At 39.4% G+C, this 15,622-nt stretch overlaps 1 protein-coding gene across 1 annotated transcript in view; it reads right to left on the bottom strand.

Moving 5' to 3' along the window:
- Window positions 1-11,045, bottom strand: part of LOC123984204 (phosphatidylcholine:ceramide cholinephosphotransferase 1-like) — an 18,050-nt gene extending 7,005 nt beyond the window's left edge. The window contains exon 1 of the mRNA XM_046070969.1: window positions 10,912-11,045. The gene's annotated coding sequence lies outside the window, so the exon portion shown is untranslated. The remainder of the gene's footprint in view (window positions 1-10,911) is intronic.
- Window positions 11,046-15,622: the final 4,577 nt, after the last annotated feature.

Here is a 15,622-nt window from a genome sequence, read left to right as displayed (position 1 = left end):
GGCAGTACACGTGACATCACCATATAGAGATCCCACCCAGGAGCGACAATATGTCAAGCAGACACAAACATAAACACAACATCCGTAGCCCATCTTTAGGTAGTGTGGCAACGAATGACTTACTCACAATAGATTTGAAGAGCCTTTCAGAGGAGAGGAGAGTCAGACTGCATACAACAACTTGCAATGAGAACACAGACCAACGTTAAATCCAAACCACATCTGCCTCCTCTGATACAACTTTCATCTAGACATAGTCATTAAACATTTACTAGTGTAAATAGTAGCCCAGATGTACTCTTGTGATATCACTATGCAACGACCACTTGCCTGATCTGAATTTGAACGATATCACTTCCTAAATGCACTCTTCTCCCTTCATCGGCTCAACAGCATTGGCCAAAGAGCGGAGAAATTGTTTCTCTAACCTGCTGCCACCTTCTGTCTTTTAGTTTCCACCTCTTCCTTCATTGTCCTCTCTGTCTGCATGATGAGGAGATGGCGCCTATCAATTGTACTTTCTCCCACTCCATCTCTATTCCTGCACATTTGTTTCCTGCTGGTCATTTCATTGTGATTTCCTTACATCAACACTTACAACTTGTGAGAATTGAAACCTCACAGTGAAAAGAATGGCCTTCATCAATCTGCCAATACAGAACTGAAATACAGAAACATTCATGAGATGTGAGTACAGACTTACAATACAAGACTCAACCTGAGGCATAATAAACTTGGCCTTACCACATGAACTGGAATTTGTGACAAATCTAGTATACCTCTTAGGTAACTGATAGAATCATTGAACACTCACAGTAAAGGGCTTTTCACAACACCAGTGTTTCTACCAAGGAACCCATCGTAACTGCACGGTAACGTCATCGTCATGTAAAACTAAGCTCATTCATAGAAGCAATGAGCAGCAAGAAGAGTTCTGACGCGTGACCAGATGAAAAATGTATTTCAGTACTCCTTTAAACAAACACATGCCCTGGTGGTTGATTGTCAAGAGGAATTCAAAATGAACTGGGAAGCTTCAAACATACTGTGTACAAAAGGGGACGCGTGAAAATCAGGTTAACAAGAAAGCTGCAAGCAAGTTGAAAAATTGAGAATAAAAAGTGAACAAAAAAAAAGGCGCAGACAGCACCATGATAGACAATTTTGTCTTGTTGGATACAAGCTGACAAACCGAACGTGTGACTCACTCATTTGTTTGTTTTTAGCAACCGTGTATGACATGACATGAGGGCTGGCATCAACTGCCACAGCAGATCATGAGTTTTCCTCAAGTTACAACAGCCTGTAAGCAAATAATGTGGAGCTGCGACAGTTGGTAGCTCGACGGCAACTGTTTGATAACTGATTAACTGTTTCAGTCATTTTTCAGACCAAACATTGTCTGGGTCTGGCTTCTTAAATGTAAGGGGTTTCTGCTTTTCTTTGACACACGACAGTAAATTGAATATCTTTAGGTTTTGGGCTTTTGGTCGAACAAAACAAGCAATTTTAAGACATCACCGTGGGCTTGGAGATATTACATAACACATCGAATAATTGAGAAAATAATCACCAGATTAACTAAAACCAGTGAAGGACTATGGAAGTGAAGATCCTGGTATCTGGATACTTAGCATGGGACAAAATATTGTCAAAGCTTTTGAAAATATAAAAAAAAAATCTTTTTGAAAATTTGACACACTGAAAACAGCTTTTAAAACAATGATCACTCACGTTTTTGTATAGCGAGCTGTCAAGCGGCCACAGATCGACTATATTTTAAACGGACAGCGGCGGCGCAGGGGGATTACGGTAGTCATTTTTAGGGGCATATGCGGCTATTTTGGTCACCCTGCTGTATGTGATACATTTACACAAGATGGTCAAATCTTTGGACACAGATATTGCACAACCAGCAAACAATGTCAGTCACACAAATCCACACAAAGAGGATTTTCCCAGTCAAACAAATGGTAAAAAAAACTTCCCACAGGTGTTGTCCTCGTCTTTATACACCGTATTCCAAAGAGTGTATCCCTTTACAGTTTTTTTTATCTTGTGAGATAAACCAACAATGGGTGAACAACATGCTCTCACCTGTATCCCTTTACATCTAGAATACAAACGCCCCACAGGTAGACAATGCAAGGCCAATATTTACACAACTGGGCCAGCCTGGTTGAAGTGAAAGATATGGTTAAAGATTAACTGCATATGTTCCTGCTGTGGGTTACACATTAAATACAGGAGTTCAGTCCTATTAAAATTAGTTTATATACTTACATCAAGCTTTATGAAGTATGGTGCTGTGACTCATCCTGCTATTTCTAAGAAACTAAAGTCCTGATCATTAAAACCTCGGCAAAAATCATACACCTATGAAACTTTGGTAATGCACTGTGAACTTCCACGATGTTCAGCGACCAGCAGCACATAGCCTATCTTTGTTGAAGTATTTGGGAAGGATAGACTTAATGATCCTACTGTGTTTGAGTGAACACAGATAGGGATGAATAATGTGCTTGGAATGTGCAGTAATTTAGAGATTAAAGGGTCAGCTCACCTAAAACATTACAAAAAAAATGTTACCACTTACTAACCAGTTTTAGTTTGTCATGGTTTTGAGTTTTCATTTTATTTAATTGTTTAATTGTATTTCTTAGATTTTTAATTCTTAACTCTCACTATTGTTTGTCTAATCATTTTGATACAGTATGTTGTTTACCTTGATATTGACTTACAAGCACTTAAATAAATTGACTTGACTTAGGAACTTATTTATTTCTGCCTGCTATAACTCATGTGAATATATGAATGTCTCACTTATGAGGGATTATTACTATATTAATAAAATACTGCTGCATACTACTACCAAGTTATCCACTAAAATAAAATATTCTCAATACAATACCACATATAGCTTTTATTCCATCTACGAGCAGTATCAATCCCAGCTTGAAGGCCTGCTCAGATTAAAAAAAAAAAAAACTTTTCTGAAGTCTAAAGTCTGTTTAAATGCCAAAAGGCGTTTGCACTGTGCTCGTTTTAGTTTTTTTCCCTTGTTGCAGTAACATTCTACTTCGTAGAATACCATACCATTAGTGAGTTAGCAAGTTTCACAGAAACATACCCTATCACTACTGAGAATTTCATGCTATCGACTTGTCCATTATTGTATTTCACTAGGAAACCGAAGTATTCCCAAACAGAAGACCTTAAGGGAGGGTTTTTCAAGCTCTGGCTTCTCTGCACTGGCCATGATTCTCAGGTTGGTAGTTAGCGAGGGGCTGGGCTAAAGTCATAAACTGTATATAAAAAGGCTAAAGCGCGCTTCTTGTGTAGCACCGTAAGGCGGCGATTTGGTCCACCACTTAATATGTCCGTGTGGAAACTCTGGATTTACGTATGTTCCACACAAAACAAGCCTAATATTTAACGTTAAGGATTGCGTTCCGAATGTCCTGTACCCAAAACGGTCTGGTACGAATACATGTACCGTTACACCACTATTAGAGATGCACCGAATGTTCAGCAACCGAAATTAAATCGGCCGAAAATAGCGAAAAAAGCACTTTCGGTGTTCGGCCTAATACGTCAAAAGACAAAATAAATTTTACCAAACAATTACACTGACATGTTGGCAGTGTGGAAGCATTTTAAAGTATCAGAGAAAGACGTACAAAATCGCTGTTTGCAGACACTGTTCTGCTGAATTGTCTCCTAGCACATTCACTCATCTGTGGCTAACTTCTTAGAAAAGGAAAAAAACAGTCTGACCCGCTTTTGAGTGTTTCTGTCACTAATTTCTGAGAAGCCGATAAAGCTAGCCGCACCTAAATTTGGAGTGCACATGTATTCAAGCCTTTAAGGTAACTGAAACGGAACAGAATGAGCTGATAGGCAGGTTAGCGTCATTTTCTCTCTTTACAAAGACAAGTGTTGCAGTATGAGAGTCCTACCTGAAGAGAGGCTCTGAGGTCTTCATGTTGCGCAATACGAGAACCACATACAACATTATTTATCAAATTGGGTCTGAATTGGGACTGAATTCAGCGCAAGGATACACATGTGACAACGTCCGGTTTTCAAAATAAGGTGTCTATTCAGTATGGAAATAGGATTAATTGGATTATATTCACAGAAAGTATAAAACATATTATATGTGTACATTAAAAGTAAATGGACACATGTAATTTACTTTACTGGACACATGTAATTTACTTTACTGGATCCTCTCAGGCCTTGGACCCACCACCATAGTCTCTCCAAATCCTGTGGGAAACACTGAGTAAAAAGCACATTTTGACTATTTAATTTATGCAATGGTAAAAAAAAAAAAAAGGCAAAATAAATGGAAAAAATGTGAATGTCCTCGTTCGGCAAATCTTTTCATTATATTCCGTTTTGGCTTCGGCCAACAATTTTCATTTCGGTACATCCATCATTTATAGCAGACAAGGCATATAATCAAAACCATTCACATAATTGAATTGACTGCATAGCTGTCAAGGTTGATGCAACTGTAGAGTGTAGAAATCAACATAACCATTAGCAGATGGGTTTTACGGTAATAGTTGGCATTTAAAAGTAAATTACAATCAGCACAGGCATCAATTTTACATTTTTAAACTACACTTTTTGCTTCCATGCTTAGTTTTCTATTGTCAAGAAATAATGTCTGATAACTTCCAAAGCTGTACAGAGCGTATTCTTTACTCTGCATCTTTCAGATTATTTGGCACCTCAAGGGAAAATGGACCCTAGCATTTGATTAATGTATCTGGCATGTTGATAAACAAATGCATACAAGCATAAAACAGTTCCTGGAAACAGCACCAAGCTTCTTGTGATAGCACATACAGAAGCCTGTATTGGCATTGTATTAACAAGAAATGTCAAAACAATCTGGTCGAATGAAACCTCATACAATGGATGAGCTATTAGAGAAGTCTCGTCACTGTCAAACAAGCTATTCAGGGCAAGAAAAATGCATGAAAGTGAGAAATTTAACGCTGAGGTCTGATGATGGCCTTGACTGAGTGCAGTTACTGTGAGGTAAGACCACAGGCAACGAGGTCTGATACTTATTTGTGTCAGAGAATAAGCATTCTGCTAGCCATAACAAGTGACAACAAAAGCTCCAAGACACGTATTACATAACATCCTCCTACTACTGCCAAGAAATACTGCACTTCTAATTTTGTGAGATGGAGACTACAGTTGCAGTGTGAGAATGAATATTTTCTACATTGTAAATAGGAGGTAAACAAATGATTAATGTCTTTTTTCTGTTGTGTGCACTTTAAAGAACTATAGTCACAACTCCATGATTGACTGTGTTGGTTTTGTCTGCTGTGCTACTAGAGCTAGAATTAATGATCTTTTTCATTATCAATTAATCTATAAAATGTCAAGAACTATTTAATAAAAAACCCTCATAACAATTTCCCACTGTCCAAAGTGCTTTTGGCCAACCAACAGTCCAAAACCCTAAGACCTAAAACTGTTTGACATTTTTGCAGAAAAAATGACTGAAACGATTTATCAATCATCAAAGTAGTTAACAATTTTCTCTCATAGACTAAGCAATTAATCCTTGCAGCTCTTGTTGCTAATACACAAACTACATCCAGAGTAGCATAATTGTTTGTACTGTTTTAACACACATTTCAACAGAATTATTTTCACTGAAATTAGCCTTTTCTATTGCTTAGCAATGTCAGTTAAATTTCAAACATCTGAGTAAATACCTGGACCCACTAGTCATTCATCTATAAATTAAAGTAAAAGTTACACAGCCACATGTAACATTTTCTTCTACTGACGTGTCACAAAACCACCGTGCTGATCGGTCAATATAGGTACTCCCACCGTCAATATATTATTATACAACACAGGGATATGACAAAGTCTACAATGCCAAATAGACCTAGTTCGAAACTTGCTTCATCATACAGAACATGACAACCCCTGCAATCACAGAGCAATATTATGTCCAATCAGTCTATTAGTTAACAGAGAACAGTGTTTGGCCAAGGGTAAAGATGAGACAGACCATAAAACATGGATGGCTCTTGCAGAAGTCTCCGGGGGAGCACAGATGAATGGCACAACAATCTCTGTGCTTGTAGGTGTTATCTGCTAATGAAGAACCACCTGTGGCTTTATGAGTCACTTACCAGGAGCTGTGTGCTCCAGTATACTTTGGAGCTTTTCTCTGAAGTCTCTCCTTGATAAAAGATGGGCCAACTCAGTACACCGGACTGGCGTCATTGCGAGTCAGTTGAAGCGCGCTTAACCTCTTCCTTCACTTATCAGGATATTAGGCAATCACAGCCCCAGAGGACCAATGCACAACTCACCTCTCTCTTCCCTTGTGACATGCAAACACATCATGTCTGAGGGAGTAATTACTGGGCAGCACAGCACCGCATTTAGCCCATCCTTTCATATTATAACTATCCAAACTGCAAAGGTCTGTGTCAATGAGACCAAAAGCTTAAACGACCTGTTATGACTGTATGTTTGGGCAGAAAGATGCAATTTCCTAACTGTGTTTTTCTATGGTTGACACTGTTGAATGGTTCTTGACACCCTGTAACTAGGGTTACATTAAAGAGACTGGATAGTGCATCAATAAATCTTGTGGTTTACTTTCTTTCACACAACACAACCCACAAATAGCAGGTCTTTCTTCAACCTGAACTCAAAGTGAAAGTATGAAACTGGTTAAACTGGTTAAAAAAACAGTAACATATACTGATGACTCTCTATTAGCCCATGTGTTTGGGATGTTTGAGATGTTGTATTTTAGGAGTGTTAATTTGCACAGGACAGTAGTTCTGGACCTTGCTTTCTGGGTCTCTTTGACCTGCACAATCTTCCATGAAGATGCTGTCCGTTGTACCCCTTTAATGATCATGTTTGATGAACTGAAAACTCCACAGCACTACAAAAAAAAATCCATTCTTCCTAACTAGGAAAGAAAAAAATAACTCAGTGGGCGGTACATCCACTTCAGGATGGAGGCACATTCATATAACTGAAATATCCTCAGAAGTATTTTTAAAGTTTCACAGACCCTGACACACACACACACGACATCCACGTGCAGTCAATGTTTCCAGACATTTCTTACCTAACCAGGCTTAAAAAGGGTTAGGCAAAAGGGGCATGGACAACACCCACAACCGCACAGAAATGTGTCATACTGTACATTATGACTTATGATCTTGCACAGTACAGTCATACAGTTTATATCCATGTAGGCTGGATGGGTGTAATTTTTAATGTGCAGGATTTACAGACACGCCTTCTTATAATCAAGTACCATCCTAATAACTGTTAAAAAGCAGTACAAGAGGAAAAAGAAACAATTCTCACTCTTCTATGACATTAAGTAAACCACCATCTTTCACAGGGCTCATTTTGGGCCTGCTAGTAGTTAGTGTCTCTTTCACATTCACACTTTATACATACATAAATTGGCTTTAATCTACCTGTGGTTTTCGTCCAAGAACAGTTGTGGACACAAAATGACACGCTGGCCTGCCCTCGACCACAGTCTCACCATCTGCCCTCAATATAGCATTGTGCTGCATTTAAAATAGGCCAAAATATGCAAAAAATAGGGCAGGAGCAGGTCTGCAGCAATTTGGCTACTTGGGTGCTTGGCACACTGCTGAAATATAGTCACACCGGCATGCCATTATCATGAAGTCATACACACACCAAAAATCTCAGAAAAACTTGACTGAAATATGTGGAATGTAGGAGGAAGCAAGTTAATCGAAACAAGTCCGGACAGGGTGATACCCAGCTCAGGTGTAGGCAGGCTAGACAACAGCACAAAACAAAAAACAAGCTGGCCTTCACAGGGGCAGCTTTCACTACTTAAAATTCCTTACAGATACGCCCACCCTACACCCACCCTTCTCCACAGGCATGTGTGATTTACCTGGATCATCTATTGTATCTAACCTTACATACACATCATTTCAAACAAATTCATTTAAAGTCTGTGTGGCTCCTTCATTTATTCAAACAAAGCGCAGCCAACTAAGATGACATTACACGACTTAAAAATTGTCCTTTTGTCCCACAAGGATTATTAAAATTTCATCTCATGTTTTTGCCATAATTTCATTTCAGAAAAACATAAAAATAGGCTACATCAAAGTGCTACTAGCCTAGATTTCCAAAAAGCAGTTGTAGGCCACAGGAAACTGGGACATCATGTGAGTGGCGGTAGAACTTCATGTGTTTCTAATTATGGCAGAAACAAGATTAAAGCCATTACATATTGTTTCTCTGGAGGCAAACCTATGATGGAAATCAAATGAGAAATGGCTATTGGCTGGCACTAACATTGTAGCACACAGTAAACAGGCCAAGGCCATCAGGTAATAGCATTATAACTCAGCTGTGGTTTGAGTATTGAAGCTTAAATACGCTGGAGAGGAGCAGATACACGCATTTGCAAATGTGTAATCGTTTTAGAGAAGACTAACATGTATTTCAAATGTCAAATGTGTATCAATTTTAGAACATCAGAAGACTTGCACAGTGTTTTTCCTTTAGTTATCTTTTTTGAACGGAAATCTCTTCAAAAACAAACTGATAGGTGAAACAACAAAATAAATGCCGGGGTAATTTGCCGCGGATCTACACACTGTATCAAGTAATTTATTAATCAAGCAATGTTTTGATCCCACAGAGATCTTCTTCAGGCTTTGTCATGCCAAGTAATATCAGCAGGTAAAACAAACTTTGTTTTACTTGGCAGTGGCGTGTATAATTTTGGCTCAACTAAAAATTTACCTTAAAGCAAAGCACAGAATATACAGTATACTCAATACACAATAGCAGAGAAGTTATGAAAGTTACCTAATAAAAGAGTTCTATAAATTGTATCATATACTAATGCAGTTTTAAACTGCTGCGCATATAAGGTTGGCAGATCATCTTCTACATTCTATTGTAAGGTTTTGAATTGAGAATATAATTTCAATATAAATTGTTTGTCCCTTCATATTGATTTAAATGTTTAGTAAGTTGACGGCAGAGCTGGGCAATAAGTCAATTTTAGTAGTAAATTCGAATTTAGGATTTAGGATCAAGTTTATAAATTAAAAGTGGGTAATTACACAGAGGATTGTGGGTCAGAACAGCCAGAAAATATTTAATTTTTAGGCAATATCACACAGTCCTAGTTGATGGTGAGTTAAAAAAGTTGCTGAGCTGATGTTTTCATCTAAATGTTAGCAAAACATTGTTAATTGTTAAGTGTAAGAGTATTACTCCAGTCAGCTCTGCTTAGGCTGTGGAGAAGTGATTATTCAGGTATTTAGGGGGTTATCACTACATCAAAATACCCAGACTTTTACTCACCTTCAGATAATATGTCAACTCCATTTTGTCAGTAAGTGTGTCTTTCATAAAGACAACAATGACGAGAACGCACTTTTTCCACGCTGGAGGAAGTTGATGATCCAAGCTACTTTTGGTCAATACATTTGGTTGTCAGCGGAGACCGTTTTCCAAGGCAGAATCATAGCTGTGCCTACAGAAAGCTCATTGTTTCCACTTGTTGATAGTAAGACATGCTTTTTTATGGTAATGAGACTGTCTCTGCAACTGGGCTGGATGCAGTGCCAACAATAACCCCTATTGACTCACTTTAACATTTTGCCCCCTTGACACTCACTGCAGTCACATTTTCTGCAAAAAGTTGCTTTCTCACCAGTTCCCTTACACAGACATCCCCCTGTTTATTTCAGTCCCTGTCTCTGTCCGCTCATCTCTCGTCTGTCTAGGCAGTGAAGCTGTGGCCTTAGTGGATGTTGGGTTAGCAGACATACACAGCATGTCCTGCTTACAGAGCAGATGTGTCTCTTTCCCCAACGACAACAACTGCTCAAACGCATCTGTGAGCTAGTCTGCCCCCCCTTTCCCCCCTAAAAAAGGGGAAGGGACATGTCTGTAGGACTAAGTAAAAAACGGAGTTAAATCAGGTCACCCCGTTCCGCCCAGTTTTTTAAGGCGAATACACGAGGCAAATGTGACCCTGCCAAGAGATGCAGCGCAGAAACAAATGTTTGACTACCATGAATACTCCAGGTTAATATTTACAAAGAGAGAGATCAGCCTTAACGTTAGCAGGCATACCTGTGAGATAGCGTCACATCAAATGACACAGGTGGCTTAACGTGATACAAACACTGGTTTCATTCACATTAAGGCCTCGGCGGCCACTGTATAGTGTGGCTTAAGAGCTTATAGTCTGACCACCTAAAAATAGATAGACAAGCTGGCGTCTTCAGTATTTTAGCTAGCGACTGTTAGCTCGCTAGCTAAAACACAGCATATAACGTTACTGGGGTCGTGTATTCGTAGCGCGATTTTGGGGTGACGCTTAGCTACATGGTCATGGATTACAAGGCTATAAAATGTTTATTTGTAGCCCTAAATATTATCCAAACTCTACTTTTTTGACAGGATTAAAATAAACGTTAAGGAGCTGGAGTGAAGCTCCTCTGCCTATCTAGCTGGCTCGGGATTAACAACAACGGGGTTAGGCGTCCACTGATAAAATGTTTCAATACAAGGCCAATGAGCAACACTAGAAAGCTAACGTGAACGTTACATTTGGCTATACATATACCGTTAAGAAGTGGTCTGTCAAATAGAGCATGCAGAGAGCAGCACAGCTTAACGGTATGTTGAAATGCCACGGTGTTTACCTTAAGAGTTTGTACTCCAGCTTAACACATTAACTAACGGTTACGTTAACGTTACCTTACCACCACTTGGACCCGGAGTGTTAACTCGTCTACCACTCACAGGAGGCTCAGCGTTTAGCTAGTTCTGTTTTCGATAAAAGACCACTGAAAATGTTACGTATGTACTTACCTTGCCTTCGAATGAATTCTCTTCAAACTGTAATGATTATCACCCGCAATGTGGTAACATTACGAATCCCTCTTTGAGTCTCTTGTCATGAGTAGTCGGCATAGACTGTATAGTAGGCGGTGAGAGACTGAAGGAGCGGGGAGTTCCCATCGAGTCGTCATAACCCGAGCTGCCTTCAGGTACCCTCAGATATGTTGTTTGTTACTTAAGTCCCCGTGCGGCAAAAGGTGAGATAAGGTGGGATGGGTTTCGATTTCTAAACATAGAAACACCGCGATAAAACAGCACATCTCATAGCACAGTTGTTTGATTTTATTTAGCAACGGAATGCGCAACAAGACGTATTTACACACTGCAACTCTGAAATTGGAGCACTAGAGGAACATTTGAATGCAGCAACAGTGACAACTACGTAAAAAATGCAGCGTTGGAACCAGGGGCAGAGCCAGATGTTGTAAACATTCGGAGCTTAGCCCAAACCTAAGGGGCCTACAATCTCGTTTTTATTTAATTGTTCTCCCGCTGCAATCCAAAACAAAACAAATGTTGAGGATCACTCATTTTCACTCCTGGCAACTAAAAAGAGGTAAAACTTATCTGATGTTACTATTTTAAGTTATATAAACCAAGGTATGGTAGGAATATGGTGTAACTGTTTTCATAATTGGAGGTAATTCGGTTTGATTAGGATTCAGAGGGCTGTGATGCATTACAAAACAATTATAGAATCTTTTTTTGTATATGATGTATTACATTTGCACATTAAAAACAAAAAGTCTCCTCATCAGCTTAAAGGACTAGTTTGCATCCCTTAATTTACTTTACGAATTTCAGCTCCTTTATGGTCACCACCATCCTTCTGTCACCCCCACTGATCAGAAACTTAAGATGCAAAGAATATCAAATGCATTCTCTTACATTTACTTCTGGCATCTGTGCCCAATTTACTCATCTTGTATTCACTTCTTTCTTCTAAACGCATTTTCATCTCTTGTCCCTCTTCCATTTCACCTGCTTTCATATTTAATTTTTTCTGGAGTCCCTGGATCACCAGTTTGCAGTTAATCCACCTGCTGTTAAATTAGCCTATTATTACTTTTGTTAGATTAGTACAGGAGCATCTCAAATCTCAAAACAAATTTGAATCTGGTGGAAAAGTTAATTGTGAGCACCAGAACCAGACTGAGAGATTAAAGGCTTAAGAAACTTTTGCAGGTGTTTTGAGTTAATTACCTGATTAGAGGTCTTCTCAGGTCGATATTTCTGTATAATAAATCATTTATTCTGAAATTCTAATAAATTTTGGGATACTAGAGTTTTGATTCTCTGAGCTGTAAACCCTAATCATCAATATTAAAATGAAAAATTTTTATAAGATTATATCTTTGAATTAAATTATGGAAGAAAATGAACTATTCCACGATATTAGATTCTTTTACCAAACAGGAGCAAACATACCTCGAAGCCCATTGCAGAACGTTGCGCAACGTTTCAGGGAAACATGCCATTCAATCTGAAAACATTGCAAACCGGTGCAAAACGTTTTCAGATTGAACTCGCCCCAGCTGTTTGTTTACAACTAGCCAGGTTAGCTATTCATACGCCGGTTGATTAAAAAAACGCATTGTACGGTATTTACTCACACTAAACACTGTAGCAACACGTCCACAGACAACTGTTGGACAGCACTTTGTGTACGAACATTTATATGAGTCACAAGTACACAGAAGTGCTAATAAACAGTATAACCTACAGCTTTCACTAACTGTTGATACCCCGACAGCCATCTTGGATCACGAAGTCGGGGTATTGCAGGGACTTGAAATGAAAAAAAAATGAAATTGAAATTCCAACTTAAGGGCCCTTTGAAATTTTGACCTTTGAACTCGGAAATTCCGACTTCCCATGTCAATTGTGGTGCGTTCCATTTGACATGGGAAGTCGGATTTTGCTCATTACACAGCTCACCTGGTCCTCTCCAAATAGCGCTCCGAAGCCGCTGGTGACGTTGTGACAATCTCACCGCTGATAGGCTTTCGCAACATCGTGTCAAGCAAATTTCCCGCCCAAATTGAAAAATTTTAACTCCTGCGAACCAGTGAATTTCTCGACAAACGCCTCTTTCGCACCGCCCGGAGCGAATTCGCAGGAATTCGTGTCTTTGCATTAACTTTGTATGTAATCAAGCTGCCCAAACCGCGGGATTCGCTTTGGGTGTGAACACACCTTTAGTGTTTATTATAGTGTTGTGTCGTTCAAAGAACGTTTCGTTCATAAGACCTAATCATGTGTATGACTCAGGAGGAACGGGTTGTCTCAGTGAGTGATTCGTTCATTTTCACGCATGCGTGAAGGATCTTGGACTCTTACGTTCACTCGTCAGTACAGGAAACAGAATTGATTATTTCACGACTCTCAACTGTGGGTTTCTAGGTTTGAGTCGTTCATTTGTCACGCGACAGCTCCTACTGTTGAACAGGAATGAACGACTCGTTCACCGCTCACTTGGGTCCTCCTCAGTCTTTTGTTCAATCAGCAGGCTGAGTGACTGCCAGTGCCGGAGAATGAGAGGCAGGTCGGCTGTCAGGTAACAGTCACTGGACTGACATTATATAGCTATTTTGTTAATTATGTGACATTTTATAAAGCATAACATTATTACAGCGCAGTGATGTTGTGCTAAGTTATAGTTTTAACACAGCCGCACCGTAACTTTAGTCCTGCTAGTGTTTAACTTTACAGCTAACAGCTGGTGAGAGTTGTTCTGGGTCCGCTCCACTTCAGAGCCCTGACAGGGTTCTACCGGGAGCCGAATTACCTCCGAGGTCGTATCCTCTCCAAAACAAATAGACCCGGTCATTAAAACATTAAAACACAGCCACGTAGCAACGTTAGCGTTAGCTCTGTAAACAGCTAACAGCTGATCCAGGTCCACCAGAGAACGCAACGTAACTTTTCCTTTTCATTTACCAACAGAGCCGTGCTGTTGTTTCACAGCTCGTGACTGGTGAACAACCTGCAGTGTTTGAGAGCGATGTGCTCATGTGTGTTTCTCTGTCTGCAGAATCAGGACCTGATGTGGCCCATTCTGGGTCCAGACCTGCCAAATTGCTGCGTTTATATGTGTTTATTTCTTTGTTCCTCTCTCTGTGCTGGAGTTCTTTAAGAACTTGGTGGCTTGATCCAGATTATTATTAAATTGGTTGAATTTTAATAAGAGTGTGTTTATTCATATAGTGTATCAAGCTTATTACTTCAATATATTTACTGCAAATCTGATATTAATATTTTACTCATGGATAGGGACGTTAGGCTGCTGTATGAATGAGCACTTCAGAAATAATGATAGTAATTATATACATAAGCCTTTATATGGCTGGTCTGGTTGTATACCCGGGAAAGATTGTGAAAATGGAAGGATTTAGCCGGAGTAGTGGTGATTACATATTGACAACATATTTCTGTGGTTTTTACATGGTTTAAATTTGGTTGTGGGCCGAGGGGGGTTTATAAAATGATGATATACAGTAATCAAGCGGTGAATTTGTGCATTATACTTTGTCAAATAAAGCAAGCCAGGCAGCCTTCCGTGTTTGAGAACGGCGCTGTTTTTTAATCGCCCACTAGAGGGCTGCAGCGCCACAATAACCAGCCTAGTTCAAATGAACGAAATGATTCAAAAAAAAGATTACTTAATTTTAGTGAACGAGATTTGAATGAACGAGTCTGTCAAAAGACTCAAACTTGCCATCACTAGTTTATTAGTGGTGGGCAAGCCGGCTGAAAGATGCATTACCGCCGCCACGGTAAAAGAGCTTTTGCTCCACTGTTTTGCCGCTCCAGTCAGAAAGACGGAGGGGAAATGAAACAAAGTTGAACTTCGTTTAAAAACCTAAAAGACTTTTGACAAAACATTCTGGGCTTAAGCCCAATTAGCCACCCCCCCGCTCCGCCAATGGTTGGAACCCTATGGTTGGAACAGCACGAGCCGACACCACTCACTCATCTGAAGCCACTTATTGGTGAATGTTTGAGCACGCCTATTATTTTAAAAATCAACACAAAATACACTTAGAATTTGAACAAATTGAATGTAAACTATGTTATGAAAATATAGCTCCAATAGTGAGATGAAAATGGAGGGATCGGTCAAATGTATCCCACTGTTACACAGTGCTTCAGACAAAACTCTCTTCAGAAAAACTATATGGTTCTTGTAAAGCAATAACACACGATCAAATCATCATGATACAATTCCACTGCTGATAAATGATTATATTGAATTGAGGTGGGCAGCAGTGGGCGAGAACATTCATAGTCCTAAAAAGTCCTGGATGTACCACAAAAAAACATTTCTGATTTGGAGTTTCAGTCACAACTTAACAAGCATCACTAAAGCAGCACTTGACATTGTAATGCCTACTTGCACTAATTCTGCTTTTCATTCACACTGCTTTTGATACCACTGATCAGCTTATACTGCTCGATGAGATAGGATACTTTAGTTGGCATATCTTGAATACCCATTAAGTACATTTTCTTCTGTTCAGTCTGACGGAGCATTTACATCCTTATCAATCTTAACTGATGCATGACTCCTTCATGAATCACCAGTTGATCCGTTTGTATTCATCTCTTACAGTCTGATCTCTTTCAGTTGAAATAGCCTCTTTGCTACGTAAACATGATTGCCCGATTGCCACTAAGACCT

The sequence above is a fragment of the Micropterus dolomieu genome, linkage group LG15, assembly GCF_021292245.1.
Source record: "Micropterus dolomieu isolate WLL.071019.BEF.003 ecotype Adirondacks linkage group LG15, ASM2129224v1, whole genome shotgun sequence".
NCBI lineage: Eukaryota > Metazoa > Chordata > Actinopteri > Centrarchiformes > Centrarchidae > Micropterus > Micropterus dolomieu.
This window is presented reverse-complemented; position numbering and strand designations above follow the sequence as displayed.